This window comes from Notamacropus eugenii, chromosome 7 (genome assembly GCF_028372415.1).
Source record: "Notamacropus eugenii isolate mMacEug1 chromosome 7, mMacEug1.pri_v2, whole genome shotgun sequence".
NCBI classification, from domain to species: Eukaryota; Metazoa; Chordata; class Mammalia; order Diprotodontia; family Macropodidae; genus Notamacropus; species Notamacropus eugenii.
In genome coordinates this window covers 16,221,444-16,246,953 of record NC_092878.1, presented here as the reverse complement: position 1 = coordinate 16,246,953, position 25,510 = coordinate 16,221,444, and the positions used below count along the sequence as shown (strand labels likewise).

General features: G+C 37.1%; 1 pseudogene; it reads left to right on the top strand.

Annotated features, from left to right (window-relative positions):
* The first annotated feature begins 4,909 nt into the window (after window positions 1-4,909).
* LOC140513259 (olfactory receptor 4F6-like) lies at window positions 4,910-5,858 on the top strand (annotated as a pseudogene).
* The last annotated feature ends 19,652 nt before the right edge of the window (window positions 5,859-25,510 follow it).

Below are 25,510 nucleotides of genomic sequence, written 5' to 3'. Positions count from 1 at the left end.
TCTTTTTCAGCAGTTGCCCAATACTATACCAAAAGGGGGGAATTAATTAAGTATGAAATTCAAATGAAAAGACAGACTCTCATAAACCCAGTAATCTTTTTATTAGGTAAAATATCTTTATAAATGGGATAAGACTGAATGTCTTTTTTTTCTCTTATCCGGGAGAATGATTAAGAGCATAACAAAAACATATTCAAAAGTGGGCAGAACACTCATGAAAGACTGATTTATAGTATTCTGAGTAGCTGTGCTAGAAAGGAAGATGACAAGAGAAAGTAAAGTTAAAGAGACTACAGATGAAGGAAGAGATGGCCTGAAGGATTACAGGAGTGTCTAAGAACATAGCTTTTAAGTGGCTGACAGGATTTGAACACGTGGTTTGCTCTTTGACCCCAGCAAGAATGCATAGTAAGTCAGTAGTGCTATCCCACCACCTAATTCTCAGTTCTTTCCTTTAATATTATTCCTGGAATCTCTGAAACAAATTTTCACAATATTTTCTTAGAAACTCTGGGAGAGAGCAAAGTGTTTCAAAGACAGAATCCCCACAGTAGTCATACCATGGACTCTTCTTTCTTGTAGTAGAGTTGCATTTCATCATAATCATATATTACAACTTGTTTGGATGTTTTCCAGTTGATGGGCATCTCTGCAATTTCCAGTTCTTTGCCACAACAAAGAAAGCTGATATAAATATTCTAGAACATGTAGGATCTTTTCCTTTTTCTCTTATCTTCTTTGGAAACAGACTTAATAAAGGTATTGCTGGGTCAAAGGGTATAGGTAGTTTAACGACTATTCCAGATGACCCTCCAAAATGCAGATCATTTCACAGTTCCACAGTGAGCTAGTGTCCCAATTTGCCACATCCTCTCCAACATTTGCCACTTCCCTCTTCAAACATTTTACCCAATGCAATAGCTATAAATATCTCAAACCTTTAAAATTTGCATTTCTTTAATCAATAATGGTTTAGAGCATTAGAAAGCTGGCACCATAGTTAGAGATACATTTTTTTTTTTTGCCTATATTAACTTAGCTGTTGTGCAGAATGTGGATTAGCATGACGGAACTGGAGGCAGAGAGGAAAATTAGGAAACTTTTTGAACAGTGCTACTGAGAGGTAATTAATGCTTGAACCAACTGAGGAGCTGTATGAGTGTAAAGATGACCAATGCAAGAGATTTTGTGGAGATATAATGAAAAGACCTGGTTATTGATTGAACACAGGGTTTGAGGGAGAGAACATTAAGGCTTCCTCCAAAGTTACTGTTTGGGAACCTGAAGGGTGGTTCTGTCATCAACACAAATTGGAGATCATACAGGAAGCATGGATTTGGGGAGATATGAGTTCTGTTTTATTCATGGTGAATTTGAGAGGTCTATGAGAGATACAGGCAGTGATGCCTAACATCTGCTAATACAGTATTAGTGTTTTTGGAAGAGGGTTCACTTATTTACAAGATGGTTTTAATGAACATTGATAACTTGGCATCAGAACTATTGAACTTTTTGGACATACTTCATATATTCTATCAATTTTGAAGTCCTTCTTATGTCTTCTATAAAAAATGTAAACAATTTTGTTGACTTGTTTTTACAAAAAGAATGGTTGATATTATTGAGAAATTTGAGGAGTTTGGTAGAAGCATGATGCCATTCATTCACTAAGATGTTGATAACTATCTGCTGAGTGAAGAGATTACGATGAAGGGTGGATAACGAATTATTTCCCTCTTTCTATTGATGGCAGCACCATCCTTTCAGGCACTTAGGTTTACAATTTTGCAGACACCTTTAATGTTCCCCTCTCATTTAACTCTAATATCTCTTTAATTTCCATATCTTCTTATTCCTACTTCCATAAAATCTCTCACTACTGGCACCTTTTCTCCCTTTACTAAATCCCTGGATTTCATTAGAATATAAACTCCTTAGGAATAAAGATTGTTTCAGTGATTGTATTTGTGTACAGTTCCTAGAACATAGGAAGCATTTACTAAATTCTTCCTGATGGCTAGAAAAAAATATAGCATTTACATAGGACTTTTGGTTTTCACGAACATACAAAATACATTATCCCATTTGATCCATCAGAATCCCCAAATCACATTTCCTCTAATTATCACAACCCCATTTAACTGTTGTTCCACAATGTTTCTCCAATAAAAATAGCAGAATGAACAATGACAGGCCCTAAAGTAAATGAGCAAAAATATTAAACAGTATTAAGGAAAAATGGTTAAGGAACTTGTTTAGCTAGGTAAGAAAAACTGAATTTGCTGACTGTGAGGTTGTTTTTCATAGGATTAATAGGGGTGAAATTAGAAAATTCAGGGTTTGAAATCCATTGACATACATGCAGCATTTACCAAATTTCCCAGAAACCCAAAATAAAAAGAAATAAAAAAATAAAAGAAATTGTTTTTAAATAAAATAAAAATAAAAAAGATCCGACTAGGCTTTGTAATCTACTGAACAAATGTATTTAAACAGATTTCATATCCTTTACATATATATATATATATATGTGTGTGTGTGTGTGTGTATGTGTATTTGTATACAAATATTTCACATATATATTTCACCTACATACCATGCATATATTTCATATTTCAGTAGAAATTCACCTTTGCAACCTTCTATCCCAACTCTCCTCACCCTTTAAATGAGAATGTTCTTTTTTAAGAATGTTTTTCTTTAAACAATTCCTCTGTTACAAACATTCATAGTTAAGCAAAACAATTCTCATATTGGCCATGCTTGAATAATTATGTCTCATTCTTCATTCTAAGTCCTTTACCTTTTCTATGAAGTAAGTAGTATCTTTCATCATTAAACTTCTTGAATAATTGTTCATTATTACCCTGATTAGTTTATAATTCTTTCAGCATTGCTTGTCTGCTATTTTTTGTCATTGGATAAATTTTTCTCCTTTTTCTCTTCATTTTTTCTGTAGTGTTCATATCTGACTTCCTAGTTTACTCTGATAGATTTCCCTTCATAATTTCCTACAGCATAATATTATTCTATCTCATTTATATATCATCATTAGCTTGGCTTTTCCCAAACGTGTGGCACCCCATCAGATTTCCTGTATTTGGCCTCAAAAAGAGATACACCCTTAGAGTTTGTCTTGCTTAAGCCTAGCTGTTCCTTTATTCTACTCTTCTTACCCTGTCTCCCTACTTCCATTCCCCTCCTATTTCCTTTTTGAATGAAATCTCTTTCTCTAACTAGCTGTATTCATTTCTAATTGACCGGTATAGATGAGTGAATTTCCAGCGTCAATCACTCTCCTTCACTGAAATCCCCTGTTTCTTGTTTGTAGTTTTCTAATTGTGCACTCAGATTATTTGAGATAACTTTCTGTAACCTTACTTTCCATTTTCTCCACCAGTGTATTCCTCTTCTCTGTTCCCATTCTTCTCTTAAGGTAACTGAGAAAGCTAAATTACTCCAGACCTTTTCTAAGAAGAGTTCCTCTATGATGCTAAAAGATGATAGACTTCAGAGGGACTCATCATAAACTTCACATAAGCAGTTTGTCTTTCTTTAGTCTTTTATCATTGTTCACTCATGTTTAATTTTGTTCCTCTCAACTCCTGTGTTTAAACTTCACAAATTCTACCCAACTCTTGCTTTTTTGTCAGAAATGTAAGAAAATCTCTTTCTTTGATGGTTGATTTTTCTTTGGTAGAATTATACTCAATTTTCCCTAGTAAGTCATTCTTGACTATATGCTTACATAAGTTGCCTTCTGAGATATTGTATTCCAAACTCTCTATTCCTATGTGATGGTGTGATCACATAGGAATAGTGTGTGATTCTGATTCTGGCTCCTGAATTAATTTTTTTTTCTGGAACCTTGATATATTTTTCCTTTGATCTGAAAACTCTAAATTTTGGCTATAATGTTAATGGGTGTTTGGGCGTCTTTCAGGAGGTGATCAGTGGACTTTTTCCATTTCCACTTTTCCCTCTGCTTCCATGAGAATTGGCCAATTTTCTTTGAAGATTTATTGAAATATAATGTTTAGACTCTTTTTAAAGTCGTGATACTCAGTTGTCTAATGATTCAAATTTTCTCTCCCAATTTTTTTTAGGTCAGTTCTTATTGCTATGAGATATCTTATATTTTCTGTTAATTTTTTTCAGTCTTTTGATATAATATATATTTTCTTTGGGTGGGGGGAATCATTAGCTTCTATTTGGTCCACTATAGTTTTCAGGAAATTTGTTGTTTGGACAAGGCTTGTAACTCATGTTAAGCTGTTAATTTCGTTAAAATTCTTTCATATATGTATATATAATTTCTATCAATATAAAATATCTATAAATACAACTTTGAATTTCTCATTTCATCAAATATAAATATTTTTAACTCTTTCAAAAATCCTTGCTTCATCACTTCCAGGCATTCTAGTTTAATTTGTACCTAAGTGCTTTCTTCTTCTTCTTCTTCTTCTTCTTCTTCTTCTTCTTCTTCTTCTTCTTCTTCTTCTTCTTCTTCTTCTTCTTCTTCTTCTTGTCTTGCTCTCTTTCTCTCTGAGGGTGTAAAGGCTCTTTCTGCTTTGCTCTGTTCTGTGCTCAGCACTCCTGGCTAACATAGCCATTGTCAACATACCTCTGTCTCTCTCTAGCAACATTAGCAAAATAAAGCCTCATTGTGACTTTTTCTTGGAGTTATCACATCAAGATTCAATTGCTGACTTTTTCACATCTGTTTAGATGAGTTTGGGGGAAAAGCTCACAGTATTTTTTCCTATTATTCCATCATCTTTGTTCTGCCTCCTCAACTTCATATATTATATGGAATATTAGAATTTTAATAAGAAATACATTTTAATACAATTGTTTTGATTTCTCCCTTATTTTATTCCTTCCAGGTATGATCACAGTCAGCCTGATGAATGAATTGAATTATTCAATGGTGTCAGATTTTATATTCATGGAAATCTGTAGCTCTTGGACCATGTAGCATCTTTTTATGGTTTTCTCCTCCATCTTCTATGTTGCCATTATGTTGGGAAACCTTCTCATTGTACTCATGGTGACATCTGACCCCCAAATACAGTCTCCTGTATGTCTTCTTTTGGCTAATCTTTATTTTATTGACACGTGTTTCTCCACTGCTGTAGTTTCAAAGATGATCTCTAACCTTTTTATATGAACATGAAACTATCTCATTTCAAGGATGTATCAGTCACATATTCTTTCTTCATTTCATGGGATTAATGGAAATGATGTTATTAATTTACATGGCCTTTGACAGATAAATTGCCATACATAAGCCTCTCCACTATCTGACTATTATGAACACAAGAATATGCATTTTCCTCCAGATTTCTTCTTGGGCCATTGACTTTCTACACTCACTGACCCAGTTGACTTTCAGGGTAAATTTGCCTTTCTGTGGCCCTAACAAGGTTGATAGGTTTTTGGGGTTTTTTTGTGACTTTCGTTGGGTCATCAAATTGGCATGTATAGACACTTATAAGTTGGAGTTTACTGTCACTGCTAACAGCGGTTGCATCTCCATTGGCAATGTATTTCTCTTATTCATCTCATACACTTACATTTTGGTCACTGTTCACAAACACTCTTCTAATGGATTGTCCAAGGCTCTCTCAACTCTGTCAGTTCACATCAGCGTGGTGGTCTTCTTCTTTGGCCCATGCATCTTTGTCTATGTGTAGCCATTCCCTACAATGCCAGTGGATAAGTTTCTTGCTATTCTTGATTTTGTTATTACTCCTGTCTTAAATCAATCCACCTACGCATTCAAGAACAAAGACATGAAGATGGCAGTCAAGAGACTGAGCTGCTAGTTGGAGAATTTTAGGAAAACTTCCTAAAATTCTAATTAGTATATGAAGAATATACTTCATTTTCATCCTGGCCACTATAAAACATGTGGATATCAACCTTAGTACATTGATTCTGGAGTCATGTTGATAACATGCTCTATTTTAATGTTCCTCAAGTTGATTCCAAAACTACCTCAGTGTGCCAAAATTTGTTGCTGACATTTTTACGTTGGCTCAGATAAATATCTTGTGCATTTTCCTTCCTTGAGCTAAAAGAAATTATTGTGGCAAAACTTCATATTGTTCATTATTATTTTTTGCTTATTTAATGTACATGGTGTCCAAAAACTCTTAATGAGTTTTAAGCAAAACTTAAAGCAAAACTGATAACAGAATTAAGACTTTGGGAATAGCTTTTAAAAATCATTTTGGGGAAATATGTTTTAATGAAGAGAGATATTAATTTTTGTTTGACTTGTAGTATGTTCTTCATATTCAGGAATTTAACTTTGTTTGCAGACCAAACGGAGGCTCTGATTCTATCTTTTAGAGGAAGATTATTTTGTCAATCAGAAAATGCTTTTATCTCTTGAAAGGACCATAGAAAAGAGCCATGAATCTTTTTCTTCAATACCTTTAGTTATTATGTAAATAAGATGCGATCACTACCCTTATAAGGGATGGAATACTTGAATGTTTCTGGCTGTTATTCCTTAGCTATAAGTCCCTTACAACTCTATAATCATGTGATTTCATAAGAAATCAAGCTTTTCTGTAAACTGGATTACTTTTTCAAATTAAACTCTCTTTGGAAGACTTATGCTTCAGACTACATGGCAACAGATTAGAATGAAACACAAACTATCCCTTTCTAACATATTCCTAATGAGATTTAACCTATATTAAGGAGAAATAAATTGTCCTTCCCATCACCCACTCACCTTAATGTGTTCTGCGAATTTCAATACAGACTGTCACTTTGCACAAATGGAATTATTGTGAAATGTTATGGTTTTCTTTGGCTTTTCTTTTAAGTTTGTCATAAAGCAATAATGATCACTTGCCTAATGCATAGAGTCTGACCCAGGATATGTTACCAGTATCATAAATGACCCAATTCTGGATTAACCACTAATATTGGGAGGAAGTCCATTGTTTCAAAGCACAACACCTGTTATTATTGGACAGCTCTAAATTTTGAAAAACATAAACCATTTTGATTCCTTTACATGTATGAAATCAAATAAAATATGAATGTGTCATAATGTGTAGAAAAAAGGAGACTTCCAAAACCAAAACAAAACAGGGATTGTTGCCATATAAGGTAGTGAGTTTTCCTTCACTGAAAATTTTAAATTACAATTTTGAAGACTGAGGATGGTGTCATATCCTGGATCCAGTTTTATGTGCATTGTAAGCCATCTATGTTCAGCTAAAATTTGCTCATTCCCAGTAGCTTGTAAATGTTGATTAGAATTCTGCCTTCTGGAACAGCATAGTATAATTCAAATACCTCTTCTCCGTGGCAGCCTTTAGGCAACTCTCATTTCTTCTTCCCTCATATCTTTTCTCCTGGATAGGTACTTCTATTTTTTTGACTTTTCTTCATTTGAAATGATTTGCAACCTCCTCACCTAATAATGGTTCCCATTCATACAGTGATTTAAGGCCAGAAAAAAATGTTTTACATATGTTATCTCATTTAATCCTCATAACAGCCCAGTGATTTGGGCTATTATTTTCCTATTTTTTTAGATGAGGTAACTGATGCTCAAAGAAATTAGTAATTTCTTCAAGATTATATCTGAGTGCTTTGGACAGTATTTGAACTCCAATCCTCCTACTTGTAAGCCTAAATCCTTAGCCTCCATACCATACTACCAATTAATCTTTCTGTGAAAGTTGTGCAGTTTATCAATGTCTTCCCTAAAACATCATGTCAAGAATGCACACAGTACTTGAGGTATAGTCAGACTAATAGAAATTCAGTATTATTGAGAGTGCTTCTTTTCTGGCCAAATTAGACTGTTAATTCACTCAAATACCTCATTACTTTTTTGATACTATGCCAAACAGTTGATGTGTTGATTTGTAGTTAATTAAAATTCAAATATTGTCTCCACATATGGTACTATTAAGTGTACCTCAATCCCTATCTGTTCAGTTCATAAGAATGCAAATTCTTAAATATAGAGCTTCTACTTTGTACATTTATCTTTAGTAGATTTCATGTTGTTAATATTTTTATATTTTTGTATTATTTTCCACATCCTTAAAATTCTTGATTCTCTATTACAGGAGAAATTCCTCCCAAATTATATATCTTTCACTTAGTGGATAAACATACTTCTCCATTTTTATAGAAATCATTCATAAAAATATTAAGTAAGATAAGATCAGAGATTGGCAAGCATTGTAATTCAGTCAACTCAACATCTACTTATCTGGTCTACATTTTAACCTCCTCTTTAAAAGCATGTTATCGTGGATTCCTCCTTCCCCTCAAGACTGTGTCCAAACTTCCCAATTTTGCTGATCTTGGTGACCTGTTAGTTTTCAAAATATGGAAATTCTATTTCCTGTACATGTTTTGTTGATGAATTCTAATTGGTGCAAGAGCAGAAGATTTTGAGTCAGAAGACCTGGGTTCAACTTTTGAATGTACTTCTTATTACCTGTGAGACCCTGGGCAAGGTAACATCTTTAGATTTACCTAATAACATGAGAGGGTTATATTAGATGACTTCTCAGATAACTTATCCCTTTACATTCAGAATCTCTTTATATTAGCTTCAAGTATATTTTTCTGTGTACATATTACAATCTTCCTATAGAATCTAAGCTTCCTGACAATGGGAAGTATTTCCTTTATATTTGTTTCCTCACTTGTAATAAATTTCTGTTGAACTGAAGTGTCAATCTACTTGGTATGTCTATTGAATAGAATTTGTCATGAACCAAAGGCATGAGTCAGTAGACAGTCAGATTGGGTTAAAATATGATGTTTATTAGTGCCAACTGAGTCTAAGGACTGACTAGCTATGTAGACAAAATCACACACATGACTATCAGAGGTTTGAGGATATAGATTGAGAAGGAATGACTTAGAAACTTCTTTTGAGCATTTGAATTTTATTCCACTTCTTATGAGTGCATAATTACTAAAGAGGCAGTGTAGGATAATGAATAGAGGGGAGAACTTGGAATCAGAAAGACCTGACTTTGAATCATCCTTTGGACACTATGATTCTGGCAGGTTGGACGGATATGATTCTGAGCAAATCACTTAGTTTCAATTAGCATCAGTTTTCTCTCATGTAAAATGTGAATAGTGCTTTCTTTATATAGTTACTGTGAAGATCAAATGAAATAATACACATTTCCTGAAAGTCTTAGTACACTTTGAAGTTTCATAGCTTAAATAATTCACTTAGGTCATCAGGGACTAAGGGATCCCATCTTAATGAGATTCTGGTGAAATATGGCGGGCCACATATTTCACTCCTCTGTTTTACAATATTGCTTATGGTGAAAGTGATGAATCGAGGGAACATGGAAAAATGCATATAAATTGATATACAGTGAAGTAAACAGAGACAAAAAATATATACATAGCAGTTATAATAAGGTAAATGAAAAGAACAACCAAAGACCAAAAAATCAAAAGTAAATGTGACAAAATTGTAAAGGTATAGCAAGACTTAATTGAAGAGATAGAAGAGGACACCACAGCTACACTTCTTCATGGAGATGGGAGGTCCCTGGTTGTTATACATTGTACATATTTTGAGTTTGTTCAATGTATTGATCAGTCTGCTGTATTTTTTTTTCTTTCTAAAAAATACTGTTACATATGGCATGGCTCTCTGTGAGAGGGAAGTGAAGAGATACATGGGATAACTATGATCATGTAAGAAACAGAAGAAATCAATAAAGTTATTTTTTAAAAAGTTGTAAATTCTCTACTTACATGTATCAACTTAAATTCCTTTTATTTGAACATATACCATATACTCTCAATAGTTTCCAAAACAGTTGTAATATTCTTGACTTCTAAATGGGGTTATTCCTGAAGTACCTGTATGTTAACTCTTTCATATTTTTATTCTAAATTCTATAACTTGGCAACTCATTTAGTCTCAGAACTTAAACTGTCTTCTTTATGGACATGAGTTCTGAACATATGCCTCCAGCACTCACTTTTTCTTCTGAACCCCATTTATGCATATCTAGTTTCCTAGCCATACAGTTCTATTTTTATATTCCATTAACATTGCAGAATTATCCATTTCAAAAACCAAGTTCATTATCTTTCCTCAAAAACTTCTGCTTACCTTCTGACTATATTACTTTTATACTGCTATGGTTTACTCTATTTCTAATGCTTTCCTTTTGTTTTTCTTTTATTTTCCTGTTGATTTATATGTTTATATTCAAGGTCTTTGAGTTTTCTTTAGTAATTTCTTCTACCCCTTGCCACTCCTCTCCCCCCCCCCCACCTTATATCTTTTTGTCTTCCACTTTTTGACTTCCTGCCTTCTGATTACGGTTTCCTCGAGAGATGAATCTCAAAGAATCTCAGTCTCATTCCATGCTGGGCAATTCATGATTCATCAGCCTTTCTCTGCCCCAAATGATTTTGGGTAGTCATAACTGTTTCTTGGTAGTTCTTGGTCTTTCTCTCAGGCTAAGTGGATTACAGCACAACACTTCCTGTCTCCTTCCATTCCAGCCCTCAGTGTCCTATCCTGTTTCTTCTCTTCCTTTATTCTTTGGTGCTGGTCTTTTAGAGCTTTTCTGTGCTGGTAATCTAGGGTTGTTCACCCCAAAGCTGACTGATGGCATTAAAAGACTGACTCTGTTGACTCCTCCTTGTTTCTTCTGGTGCTCCATGGTTTTCTGGCCTAGTTGTTGCAATTTAGAGTTTTCAGGGCTGGTGGAACAGGTTTATAGTACCTGAAAATATTTTACTCTTGATAGGTTGTGATTGGCTGGATATGTTTCTCAGCTAGAGCAAATTTCTGTAAGGTCTCCATGCTGGTGGAAAATGGAAAAAGGAATGTGATGTGAGTGGATTTAAAAAAATATATATTTTCATTTAGTTAAATATTTCCCAAATACATGTAACGATTTTTTAACAATCCTTTAAAAAAATTTGAGTTGCAAATTCTTTCCTTCAGTCCCAGCCCTCTTCTTGAGAAGAGAAGGACTTAGATTTTGGTTATATATGTGAAATCATACCAAACCTGTCCATATTAACCTTATTAGAAAATCCCCTTTCCCCATAAAAGCCCTAAGAAAAATAACATTAAAAAACTACATAGTTCATCAGTTCTGTCTCTGGAGGTGGATAGCATTTTGACCATGTGTCCTTTTGAATTGTCTTGGATCAATATCTTGATCAGGTTAATGTAATGGTAATTTGAATTGGAAAACTTTTCCTATTCATTAACAGGTTCTTTAAGTCATATGGAGCCTGTGGTGAGAGGGGTTTGCTGAATGGGAGGAGTAGGAAAAGGCAGAGCTAGAGCAGAACCGAGAGGAAGTTAGTCTTGAGAGCAGTCAGAGCTAGGAAGGATACAGTCTCCTGGGTAGTGGAAGTGATTTTGTGACTTTGTGATTTTATTTAAAAAAGTCTGCTTGTGAGGAGTGTAATGGACCTGGTTTGTTGGAAGCCTAGCAGGAGGACGAATTGGGGATGTGTTGTCCTCTGCATTGTTATTGTGTATAGATTTTTGTTGCTCTGATGGATCTGAATAAATGTTTTGGTTCTGCCTTCCGTGTGGAAAGTCTGCGTTATTTCACGATTCTGAATTGTGCTGTGATATTGGTGGCCGCTGTCGTTGCTGTGAATATTACATTGGTGCTACAAATAGAGATGAGGATGGAGTTGCAAAATATCAGACCTCTACTTGGAGAGAGAAAAGCAGAGGAGACAGAGGAAGAAATGATGTCTCAGGGTGGGAGGATTTTTGTTCCTCCCTAGAAAGATAACGGACTGAAGGCAGAAGGCTTTGTGAAAACTGGGAACAGAGGCTTCAGAAGGGAGAACCCAGGGACTTGGAGAGGTGTTTGCAGGGAATAACAATGAAACCAGGGAAAGAAATAACAAGGGTATGCAGAATAGTAAATTCAATAGCTATTGAATTGTATGTAAATGCGGAGACTTAATGCTGGAGGAGAAGGCTGAGATGGAAAGAGAGTTGCCTGGCTTGTAGGAGAGGCTTTTTGTCCTGCAGCGTTCAGGCTGTCCTTTGGGAGAGGAGGCTGTAGAGGTTCAGGTGGTAGAAGAGATGGATGTTGTTGGTTTGTATCACAGGAGGCAAAAAGTTAACAGTAGGAAAGTGAATGCAGCCCTCACACAGACTGGGCAAGATTTGGGTCTAAACAAAGGCCAGGAGGATGTGTGGGAGGAGAATGAAACAAGTGAGGATGCTGAATTTGAGGAAGCAGGGGAATCAGAGAGCCCCCACAGTGTTTCGGGAAGTGGTTGGGGATTTTGCTCAGCAGAAGGTCACAGATGCTTTGAGTTGATTCCCCCCCAAAATGCGAGAATCGCTGGTACCTTGGATGGTGAGAATTAGTGAAAAAGATAGATTTTTTTTGAGAGAGAAGAATGAATAGCCAGTGGATTCAGGATTAGAGTGGATTGACAAGAAAAGAGTTGTTTACTGCTCTGCTGAGAGCAAGGGTAGATTTTGGAAGAATAGATGTCATTCCATCTAATGAACTATAAAAAATGTTTTGAAGAAAGAGGTTTGATTTTAGACTGAGCAGGGAGGTAGGAGCTGCCCCTGCAGTTCATTCTGAAACATTGTATCTAGGTTCATCACACTTGCAGGAAGAATAAAGGGTTGACCAGCTGCCAGCTCAGATTAAAGAGGGTGTACCTCTAGCCAGAATGGCGATCCAGGGACTGCAAATTGGAAAACAGTAAACAATAGTGAATGGAGCTATGACAATTGGTTCATGAAATCCAGAAGCATGTTATTGTCTCCTTGTTTCTTTTTGACGTTTTGTCTGTTCACCTTATTTGTCAGATTTGTTTTCTGCAGGCTTGCTACCCTGCATCGGCAGATACCTGATCATTTAAGCTGGTTGTTACCCCCTATCCATGACAGTGCTGTGTCATCTCTGGACCTGAAGTCGACCAAACTCTGGATGCCAGCTAAAGATCTGATCTCTCACATGGGACCTGTTGGGACAGGGACAACTCTAGAGCAATCTCAGTAGGAAGTAGCTATGAAAGAAGAGACCTTCACTCCTTACCCCAGGATTTTGGGCTATATTTGCTCTAGGTGGGAATTATAGGGTGCTTGTGCTCAAACCCCACCCTATGATATTGTGTTATATGCTCATTTTGTGTGATCCCTATGTGAAGGATGAAATTCCTGGAATAATGAAGTCTTCTCAGGGGTTTGACATAACAGAACATGCTGCCCAACCTCCAATCTCTGCGAAAAGAGAGAATATTGTGCAAACTCTGTACATATTGAAACCACCTAATCTTGCAGAACAGCCTTGAAACTGCCCAGAACAGATAGTTCTTAAAGACTTCCCGCCTTTTCTGGTCTCTGGGCAAGATTTGTATAACTGCCTTTGTTCTTTGCCACTGGGGAAGATTTCCACAGATTGTGCATCCTGAAGCCCAGCCAATGGGATAAGGGGGCAGAGAGTCAGGGAGGGGGAATTTGCTTTAGGGTATAACTAAGACTTGCTTTCTGTTACCAATTTGCACTTTCCTGCTGCCAACAGACTTAGCAGTAAGGGAGGTGTGCCCTTTCTCATGAGAAAGAAAATAAACTTTTTCTCTGCTGTCTCAAAAAGTCCTTAGCTCATTAATTAGTGCCATGGCACACACTTGTCCAGAATGGTTGGACTAGTTCGTAACTCCCCCAAGAGTGCACTGCTATCCCAATTTTGTCACCTCTCCTCCAGCATTTGTCATTTTCCTTTTTTGTCATGTTAGCCAAAGGGATAGGTGTGAAGTGGTATTTCAGAGTTATTTTATTTGTATTTCTCTAATCAGTAGTGCTTTAGACCATTTTTTTAAATTGTGATTGAAAACTTTGATTCCTTCTGGAAATTGCCTATTCATATCCTTTTACTATTTGTCAACTAGGCACTATCTCTTTCCTTTACAGATTTGGTTCACTTACATATAGTTTTGAGAAATTAAGCCTTTATCAGAAAAAAAAAAAAAAAACTTGTTGCAAATACCCCTACTACCAGTTTCTTATTTTCCTTCTAATTATGGCTGCATTTGTTTTGCTTGTGCAATTACTTTTTTAATTAAATGCTGATAGTTTTCCTGATATTGAACCATCCCCACATTACTGATGAAATGTTACCAGGTCATCTTTGTGATATAATGTTATAATCTCCTTGCTAGTATTTAATTTAATTTTTTTGCATCATTATTCATTAGGGAAATTTGTCTATAGTTTTCTTTCTCTGTTTTTACTCTTTCTGGCTTATGTGTCAAAGTCATATTTGTGTCCTCAAAGGAATCTGGTAGGACTCCTTCTTTACCTATTTTTTAAAATATTCTATATAGTATTGAGATTTAACGTAGCCATGCTTGAGGGGGTAGAGCAGTAATGCAGTATTCAAAGCTCCTACTGAGGCCAATTTTGAATCATGAGTTACCACAGACCTTCCATGTAACAGGTAGAACCAAAACATTTATTTAGACACCAGAAAGCCAAATTCATCACAGCAGAGAAAATCTATACACAATAACAATGCAAAGAAGAACACCATCCTCACACCTTCACCTTTCTAGGCCTCCCACAAACCAGCTCCACTAAACAAATCACAAGCAGGCTGTCTTAAACAAAATCACAAACAAACCCATTCACTCATGCTAGCTAGTAGCCTGCATCCTTCCTAGCTCTGACTGCTCTCAAGACTAACTTCCTTTCAGCTCCAATCTAGCTCTGCCTCTTCCTGCTCCACCTATTAAGCAAAATCCTCCCACCACAGGCTCCATGGTACTCAGATTCATGTAACTCAGGCTTCCATGTGACTCAGGCAGGTTACATGGACCTGTTAATAAATATGAAAGATTGTCCAGTTAAATGACCATTAAAACAAGATAGCTAGGTGGTGCAGTGGATAGAGCACCAGTGCAGAAGTCAGGAGGACCTGAGTTCAAATGTCATCTCAGATACTTGACACTCGCTAGTTGTGTGACCTTGGGCAAGTCATTTAACCCCAACTACCTCATCTTGGGTCAGCTCCAGTCATCCTGATGAATATCTGGTCACTGGATTCAGATGGCTCTGGAGGAGAAGTGAGGTTGGTGACTTGCACAGTCCTCCTTCACTCAAACAAAGTCAAGTGCAAGTCATGTCATTATTTCTCTGATGGCATGGTCTTCTTTGGCGACAAAGGATGAACACACCCAAAAGGGGATAAATGATTGTGGGGCAGAGGCCCATTTTTCTTATCACTACCAGCAATTATTGACCAACTCACAGGCAGGCAACAAAAGCCTTTGAAGGGGTAACACCCCCACATCACGAGTACTCTTTTCAGCCCAGCCAATTGACTTCCTAATTGTATTGAAATATTCTTGGTATTAAACTTGGAAAGAAAGTCCAGTGCCAGATGATGTTCTGAGTTTAGCGATACTAAATTCAACTAGGTCCCATAGGAACATAACGTGCTTTCTCTTCATTAGTCTGCTCTGTACTTCCTCCTCCAGTGAATATATATCACACATTGATAACCTTATATAAATCTTGATGTTCATTTAGCAGGCAAATGGTCCCATTATCTCTTATATTGTTGTATCAAGTAGGGAAAATAGAATTTGTCATCAACTAAGAAGTTTTTGGTCATAGGGAACCTATATAGATGGTAAACCATCTCTTCTATTCTCTGTCTACTCAAATTATTTAAGCAAGTTAAGGAAATTGCTATTTGATATTTCATGCATGTACATGAGGCTTGATTTCATACTGAGTTTTTCTGCTATTCCAAGTTTCTCACTTCTGCCTTGGTAATTAAGACATCTCTATAGCTCTGGCTTTCTGGTGGTGGCTGATGGAGCACCTGTCTTTACTTGGTGTTAATTATTAGGCCAAAATTAGCACAGGCAACAGAGAATTGAACCATATTTTGTGAAATCTCAGTTTCAGAGGCTACATTGAGTGCCCAGTCATCTGCAAACAGAAAATCATGCACCAATACTCCTTCCACTTTGGTCTTGTTTTGTAAACATTTCAAATTGAAGAACTTGCCATCAGTATGATAGTTGACCTTGATTCCGTGTTCATCCTCATTAAAAGCATTTGTCAACATGACTCGAAACATCACGCTAAAAAGCATGGGGGCAAGCACACAACCCTGTTTTACTCCATTGGTGACTGGGAAGGCACAAGAGCATTTTCCATTGCACAGAACTTGGTCAAACATGGCATTTTTGTGTTTCACCTGCATAGTGGGATTCCCTGCCTAGACCAGAGTTGGGTAAGCTGACAATGTTTAGGGTAGTATTTCTAGCCCCTTTCCTCACACGAGGACCCCCGTGATCCTTAAACAGTTACTCAGACACCCAATGGGCTGCAGAGTCCTGCTGCTGCTTCCGGTGAGAAAACGACCCTATGCCCTGGGCTGCCTGTGTGTTTGGTTGTGACTACAGTTCCCAGTGTTTCCACACCTGGTGCTTCATCACTTGCCTGTTGCCACAGGACTTTGAGGCATAATAGTGAAATGGCATGGGTGATGATGGGGATGTACACATTGACAATGATGTTGATGCATGCATTGCCAGAGGAAGCTCAGTGTTTGGGAGGCTCTGAAGAAAAATTTGGGAGAGAAGAGTTATTAGACTGACTACCCAACTGAAGGTCTACAGACCTCTTGTGCTGACCTCATTGTTATATGCTTGTGAAACATGGACAGTCTACCAGCATCATGCCAAGAAACTGAACTGCTTCCATTTGAACTGTCTTAGGGAGGTTCTGAGGATCACCTGGCAGGATAAGGTGCCAGACACTGAAGTCCTTGCTTGAGCTGAACTGCCAAGTATTCAAACCATGCTTCAGAGAGAGCAACTCCCATGGACTGGTCATGTTGTTCAAATGCAAAATGTATGCTTGCCAAAAAGACTACTTTATGGAGAACTCTCATGGGGCAGATGATCACATAGTGGTCAAAAGAAGCGATACCAGGACACTGTCAAGATCTCTCTGAAGAACTTTGGATTTGCCTGTGCAACATGGGAGGCAATGGCACAGTACTGCTCAGCATGGCATATCCACATCAGGAAGGGTGCTGTGTTGTTTGAGCAAAGCAGAAGTGAGACAACAAAAAGTAAAAGCAGGATGCGCAAATTTGGGGTATCCACTCCAAATATTCACACGGATTATCTGTTACCAACCTGTGGTAGAGCATTCTGAGCTCATATTTGTTTGATCAGTCACAATTGGACACACTGAAATTTCACTTTAACATGGTGATGTCATTTTGGTCCTCTTTGAAGATAAAGGACAACAACCAACTAGTCTATTTTTAAGTCTTATTTTCTTCAGCCTTTTTTTGGATCTCCTTTAGTAAGCTGTTGACTCACTTTTCATGATTTTCTTGCATTGCTCTCATTTCTCTTCCCAATTTTTCCTCTGCCTCCCTTACTTGATTTTTAAAATCCTTTTTGAGTTTTCCCATGGCCTGAGACCATTGGATATGTATTCTGGAGGTTTTAGATGCAGAAGCCTTGTCTTTGATATCTTCCTCTGGTGGTATGCATTGTTCTTCCTCACCTGAAAGGATGGAAGAAAATACCTGTTCATCAAGAATGTAACCTGCTATTGTCTTATTTTTTTCCCCTTTTTTTGGGCATATTTCCAGCCAGTTACTTGACTTTTGAGTCCTTTGTAAAGAGGAGCATATAATCTGGGGATCTATAAGGTCTCAGTTGCTCCAAAATGGCACAATCAAGGGAGAGGAATTTACTCCTCTCCTGGCCTGCGCTCTGGTCTGGGAGCTAACACAAGCTTTTCTGCCCAGGATCTGCGAATAAAATTCCCACTCCATAGCCTCAACCAGCTCCACCATGCCAGCCAGCACTCCTCCTCACCTCAGGACCGCCACTCAGGGTTGAGACACAGATCAAGTGCTTGATTCCCCCAGGGGCTTTAGACCAAGGGCTCCAAAAATGGCTGCTGCTGCAGCTGCCTGGGGTCAGGGCTAGGGGAGGCCCCTGTTCCCTTCTCACACAGGTGAAAGAGCTCTCACACTGACCTTCGAAGTGGTCTCTGATGTTTGTGGTTTGAGGGTTCTGGGAACCACAGTTGCTGCAGGTGGTGCCCTGAAACCTGCTCTGGTCCTGTCCCTGCAGCTCTGCCAGGCCAAGGCTGAGCTGTGCTCCACTCCACACCCGGTGTGATAGACCTTTCCTGTGGGCCTTCCAATCTGGCTTTGACTGGAATTCTCTTCCATTCTCTTCCATTCTCTTCCATTCTCCATGTCTTTTTGTGGCTTCTGCTGTTCTAGAGTTTGTTGAGAATCATTTTTTATAGGTATTTTATGGGCTGTAGGGGACAGCTCCTATAGATTGTCCTTCTACTCCACCACCTTGGCTCTGCCCCCAAGCATATCTTTTGATTAGCTATGATATATCCTTTGAGTCTAAATAAGGTTGTACATGTTATAAATTTATTAAACTTGATCTAGAGTATGTGAAGTAGCTCAGTCATCTCTTCCTATAGCCCCTTTTAACTTATACTCGTTGGTTCCAATTCTGCTTGCTGTAGCTACACAGAATAAATTAAATCACTCTTTCATAAGACAGGTTACTAAATAGTCAGTCAGTAGCAGGAATCTATGCCTCCCTCAAATCTCTTTTTTTTTTTTTCCTAATGATGCATATAATACTATCCCTTCCAGGTTTATGTCCTTTGCGCATTTTTTGAATGTATTTCTCAATCTTCATCTAAGTCTTTCATAAAACTATTAAACAAAATATTATTAGAGATAGTCAATCAAATAGAAACAGTTTAGAATCATCATAAAATAGTCTGCATGACGTTCATTGAGAGTGTTCAGGTGTATCTTTGTTCTCCTTTATTTGTATTCTTTCTCTCTCCAACTCCCGTTCTTCATCTTTCTTTTCCTTATCTCATCCTACTCACTTTTTTATCTTCCCTTCTTTCCATTTCTTTTTGTTCCCTCTTAGGAAAGGTGCCGGTGTTTAATATTTCATTTTCTATTGCCCCTGAATCTGATTCTGAGCTCTGAAAGACACACTCATTGTTACAATAAGTATCTGAGCTTTTGGCTACAACTTCAGTTTGATTGGAAGTGAGAAGATATTCTCTGGAACTAACTTGATTGTAAAGGATTATGTGGAAAATTTGAAGTGGGAAAATAGAATGAGAGCTTAAAGCCAGTTCACTTCCATGTTTTAAGGTGCCAACTAAAGGTAGAGATGAATTGATTTTTCTGAAGTCTTACATATAGGTAGTAGCAAAGTCAGGACTAATACCTTGCTCCCTCCTCCAAAGTTCATTGAAATATTAATCCTACTATGTTTGTCTATGCCCTATGGTGTTGTACTTTTATGCTAAAGCTTGGGAAAATAACTGTTCCCAGAAATTATCCCCTTAATTTAAGTCAAAGGTTGTCCACTTGAAGTACAGTTCATGAATAGATTTAAAGGGTTTATTAATTTGAACTGTAAAACATAGCCTTGTTTTCACTAAACTCTGATGGAAAGTAAATATTTCCTTCAATTATTTAAATATGTCATTCTGACAAGGGATCCACAGGCTTTCCCCAAATGCTAATGAAATCCATGATCCCCTAAAAGGTTAATGTCTGAGGTTCTTTAAGGTCCCCTTCAACTCTAGGTTTATGATTCTAGAAGTACAATTTCCTAGATTAATTTCTCTATAAGAGTAGCATAGTTGAATGTCAACCTTCATGGACAAAATATATGGCTGTGTATATGATAAAATCTAAAGAGGAGGAGTTCTCCTCATTCTTATACTCTCTATTGTGAAATTAAACCTATACTATACTGAAATTCATAAATTATTTCTTTTAAAATTTATTTTCTTCGCATATGTGAAATTTTAAGATATCATTTGGAATGACGGCATTTTTATAAAACATTTCTTCTAATTTGATTTTCTTTATGAATTAAGGCTAAGTAAGCTAGCAACCAGCTAGTGAAGAGGGCAACTAGTTGGCACAGTGGATGAGCACAGGACTTGGAATCAGGAAGATTCATCTTCATGAGTTCAAATCATGACACACCACATATGTGATTCTGGGCAGGTCGCTTAACCCTGTTTGCCTCAGTTCCTCATTTGTAAAATGAGTTAAAGAAGAAAATGGCAAACAATTCTACTATTTTTGCCAAGAAAATCCTAAAATGGGGTTACATAGAGTTGAATATGAAAGAAATGAGTCAACAGTAACATTAGGCAGCAACAGGAATCAATTTATAAAGCTTGCTCTGACATATGTTAGCAGGTTCATTAATTACTGGAGCTATGATTTTCTCATCTTCAGTTAGGGGCTTCTCACTTCCTACTTGGTAGTACTCAATACTCTTTGTAGAGAAAGTCCTTTTTATAATTGACTAACATCTGTAACTTCCTGTGGATTTTATTTATTTCTTCCATTTCTGTGTTTTGGAGCGACATAGAATTTAAGTCCCTCTTTCACAAGGCAGCCCCTGATAAGATCCCTTATTTCCTTCCTGTTTCCTCTTTCTTAGCCTCCTGCATTCCCAGTGACTTTTCTTTTCAGAAAGTTCTTTTTTTTGTCCTTTCTAATTCTGTGTCCTTCATTTATCTTTCTTTCTTTCTTCAATTTCCATATTATCTTGTCATTTTTCCATTTTCTTTTGAAAAATAAACTTCCCAAATTCATTCCTCATTTTTCCTTTAGCTCTCTCTTTCACCGTTTCCACGTCTCAGCACTTCCTCTCTTTTTCGCATTGTCCTCTCCCAAACTGAACAATTAATAAAAACCCTTTTAACAAATATGCAAAGTTTGCATATAGTTTCTCCAATACATACAACGTGGGTCTTACTGAAGTCACTGGTGAAACAACCACAGCGTATACTTTTACTTTCCATGATTCTAATTCCTTCATTAATTTTTACCGTAGTTTTTTCAATTTTAGCAATATCAACTGAGTTAATAGATGTAATAACGTTACTTTCTGAGTTTGCACTTATGCCTCTGCTTCTTTTTGTTCTTTTTATTTACTTTTATTTTTTCATATCTCCCTCACACAGGGAAATGCTTTCATGTCTTCACTGTGATTTTACTCACCTATGCCAACTCCTCCATCCTCTCACCGGCCAACTTTTTCCTCATTAAGTTAGGTTTATTTATCACACTGTTACTAAGAAAATAGTTGACATTTAGTAAGTGTAAGATCATATTCCTGAGTTGGATGATGCATACGATCTTTATATATTTCAGTGAAAGAAACGCATATTCCTATTTTAAATGACTATAGAGTGTAAACTGTAAATTTGGTAAGATTGGGGAAATTGGGAGATGACCTGTGATTTCATCAGTACAGAGGATTCCTTATGATAAAACATCTTTGGTTAATGTAGATTGCTACATGTGCTGCTACTTTTCAGTGCTTGAGAATTGTCTGAGGCCAGCAAAGTAAAGTGTTTTTGTTTCTCAAGCTCTGACATTCAACATGTATCAAATGTATTAATTGAATTCATATCCCCCTGATGCTACATCAGTTTTCTATGCACTTGTCTTTACTGCTTTGGCCTCTAATTCCTACCACAAAATCAATGTACTGAATTCTAACAGAAACTCTCACATTGGGAAGGGACATCAGAGTTCAGACAAGTAACTTGTATGGGGTTTTGCACCAGCATGCTGAAATTTAGAGGGACCACTTCCTCCTTTGAATAGATTCTCTGTACATAGTTATTATGCAATATAATTTTCTATTAACCTCTCTCCATAATTCCCATCATCAATGCTTGTATCACCCTCATTCCTTCATCTGAGCTCAATCTCACTCTCTTTTCTTCCATTTCCAGTGATTTCACCATTTACTCTTGTCTTGGGGTGTACTACTTTACCCTGGGATATTTTCAATTCAACACAGCCCAATGGAGATAATTCCTGCTGAACCTATTTTCATCCCTGTATCTTGACATCATATAATGTTTCCTTCAAATATTCATGGAGATTTGAGAAATTTGAGAAGTTTAGCTATGTTGAGGTGATGGATGAAGTGTGGGTATGAGTGGAAGTCTCTGAGTAATGACTTCCTCTTCTCCTAGGTAAATTTATTTAAATGGAAAGGATTGTGCAAATGAGAAAGCCAACACGGATGTGGTGAAACTGGAATTCAATGTTGCAATAATGGAGGTGGAATTCTGAGGCCTTATCACATCTCTAGAAAACTCCTCTATTTTTTTGTCCTATCTTTATCCAATTCCTGGCAGAGGGCTCCCCATAAGCTGTCTAGCCATGTATAGTTCTCAGTCTGAATCTCCCTTTAATTGTGAGTTGGCTTTCAGAGGCCATGTTTAACAACTTAACATTATTCTCAGCTGTGTTCAAGAGAATGGATAATGTCCACCCTGGAGCAACCCAAGAAAATATTAACTAGGTGGGTTTATGTGTGTGTGTATTCATCCTTTGTTGCCGAGGAAGACCATGCCACCAGAAAATTAATGACATGACTTGCACTTGGCTTTTTTTTGAGTGAAGGAGGGCTGTGCAGGTCACCTGCCTCACATTCTCCTCCAGAGACATCTGAATCCAGTGACCAGATATTCATCAGGATGACTGGAGATGATCCAGGATGAGGCAATTGGGGTGAAATGACTTGCCCAAGGTCACACAGCTATTGAGTGTCAAGTGTCTGAGATGTGATTTGAACTCAGGTCCTCCTGACTCCTGTACTGGTGTTCTATCCACTGTACCACCTAGTTGCTCCAGGTGGGTTTATAAGAATTGCTGTAAGTAGAAAATAGTGTGTAAGAGGCACAACACAACTATGCTTTTATTCTGTCTTTTCTTGTGAAGAGAATGTTGGGAAAAGTCAGAGGGCCACCTTATAGATTATGTAATCCAGTTGTGAAGTTTTATAGATGGTAGGCTCACAGAACACAAGTTTTATCATATATTTATAGGTAAGAGTGATCTTAGACATCATTGAGGAAACTGGTACCTACAGAAGGAAAATAACTTGACCAAGATCACAGAGCTGGAGTGGTAAACTAGGTCTTCTGAATGAAAATCTATTGAAATTTCCACTATATCAAGTTGGTCCTCTAGAAAGGGAGTTCTGTCTGGGGAAGGTGGGATGCAGAAGGCCAGTCTTAAAAAGGTCACCTAAATAGCCAAGGAACTTCATGCATAGGAAAAAGAGTAGGGAGAGGAGGAAAGAAACTTAAAAAAAGATATGTCAAAAATAATTTTCTACTTCACAATGTGTCATGGGCTGACTCTGTATGGGATAAAACTTGATCTCGTCTTTTTCCACACATGCTTAATGCTACGCAAATGGGAGAATTAATTAAATATGGAATTAAAATGAAAAGAAATTCATGCACAGACCTAGTCATCTTTTCATTGGGTAAAATATCTTTTAAATTTGAGGTAAGGCTGATTATATTTTTCTCTTTTATCCTGTAGAAATGATTAAAAAGATATTCAAAAGTGGGCAGTGTGCTCGTGAAAGATTGATTCATGGTATTCTGAACACTAGTACTAGAAAAACAAATAACAAGAGAAAGTAAAATTAAAGGAACTGCAGGTGAAGAAAGAGAGGTCCTGAAGGATTACAGGAGTGTCTAAGAACATAGCTTTTAAGTAGCGGTCAGAATCTGAACACATGGTTTGTTCTTTGACCCCAGCAAGATTGCGTAATAAGTCAGTAGTAGAACCATGTCCTAATTATTAGTCTAATGTTCTTTCTATCACACCACCTAATTCCCAGTTCCTTCTTCTACTCTTCCTGAGATCTCTGAACAAATTTTACAGTTTTTACAATTATTTTCGTAGAAATTCTGGGAAAGAGCAAAGTGTTTCAAAGACAGCATCCCCATAGTGCTCATACCATGGACTCTTACACCAGGGTTGCGTCAATTGGTTACTATATCAATTGTCAATCATCTCTAATAGTTGCAGTAGCACTCAAATTGTTTCAGTATTTCTAGACACTATTTCTTTAAAAGCATACCAGGAATCTTGAAAAAAAAATGATGTTCTCTGTCCTTACTACAGATCTATGGGAGTGATGAAATAATGGAAAGAACCTATGGACTAATTTCCTTTACCTGGCTATTAGAAGAATTTATAGAAAACATTTCAGCTTAGTGGTCACAAGATCACCCTGTGATGTTTTGCTAAGTCAAGTGACCTGAAGAACTTTTGTTACCCTGCTTGCTTTATGTTACAGGGTTGGCATTCTGTGCCACCAAGAAGTTTCATGGTGTTTTGGGACCACCAATGTTGGGACCAAAATGGTCTACTACTGTTTCAGGAGTCATTTTTCACAACAGGATCATCTTTGAAGATTTTGAGGAGTTCAGGTCTTGTGGGTTGAATCTGCCCTCTGTTCCCATTCCCTTAAGGGTGTGGGAAGATAGACTCAGGAAGTTTTCATAGGAGATATGAACCAAACCAGCACTCTTGTGACCTCGTGGAACTCAGCTACAAACTAAGTTCCTTCCTATCCCAACCTTTAGATTACTGTGATTTGTGGTGAGGTAGTCTGGGGGATGGACATAAGATATGTAAGGATATGCCTGTATTTATATGAGATTGGATACAAGTGGAATTGTTCATGGCATTTGAAGTCAAGTAAATTTTTTTTTTGTTTCAAATAACAAAGAGCTGAAGTATGAACTGTATATTTTAACACCCTTGGGAGACAATTCCCTTGTTTCCTGCCATCATGCCAATATAGTCTGAAAATAGTATAACCCTATGCAAATGCCTACAGTTTATCTTCACCCACGAGATAAGGAAGATAATGAAAATTCAGGTTCTGAGAAGAGGATTTCAATTTTGGGGAAAGTATTTGGAGAGAAGCACACATGTTTACTCCACACTGGGATGTTATTCAGAAGGTGGACAACTGTCAGTATCTGACTGGTGAGTTACAGAGATCAGCGACAGAATAAAATCAGAATGGAGAGTGAAGGGGCATTGGTGGTGGTTGTGGTGAAACTGAGTATGAGCCTGGTCTCTGAGGTTTTTAGCCTTATTTTTATAGCTGAAAGCTGGTGAACAAAACAAACCTCTTATTAGTCCATGTTATGCTGTATCACATTGAAATTCATTTTTGTTTGTTCTAGGTGTTTTACAGAATATCCAATTGGATTGAAGAGGTGATAAGGGAAGGGCATTGGGCTAATTGGTAGAAGTCACGAACCAAATCACAAAGGTAGTATAATGGTTTCAAATATCAGCCATTCTTATCATTTGAAAAGATTAATACAGATATTGGAGTGTGTATATGAGTCCTACCCATTTGTGGCTGCACTATCTGGTCCTAGATCAGAAAGTACTGTTACTCAAGATGTCAAAAGTTACTGGTCACCAGTTTCATAGATTATAAAATGATTTGAAATCTATTCATGTTAGACCTTCCTACAAAAAATTTAATGGCTGTTTCAATGCTCTGTATTGAATATTGTTTGAAATAAGAGCCAATGATGATTTTATAGTACTTTTGTAACCAT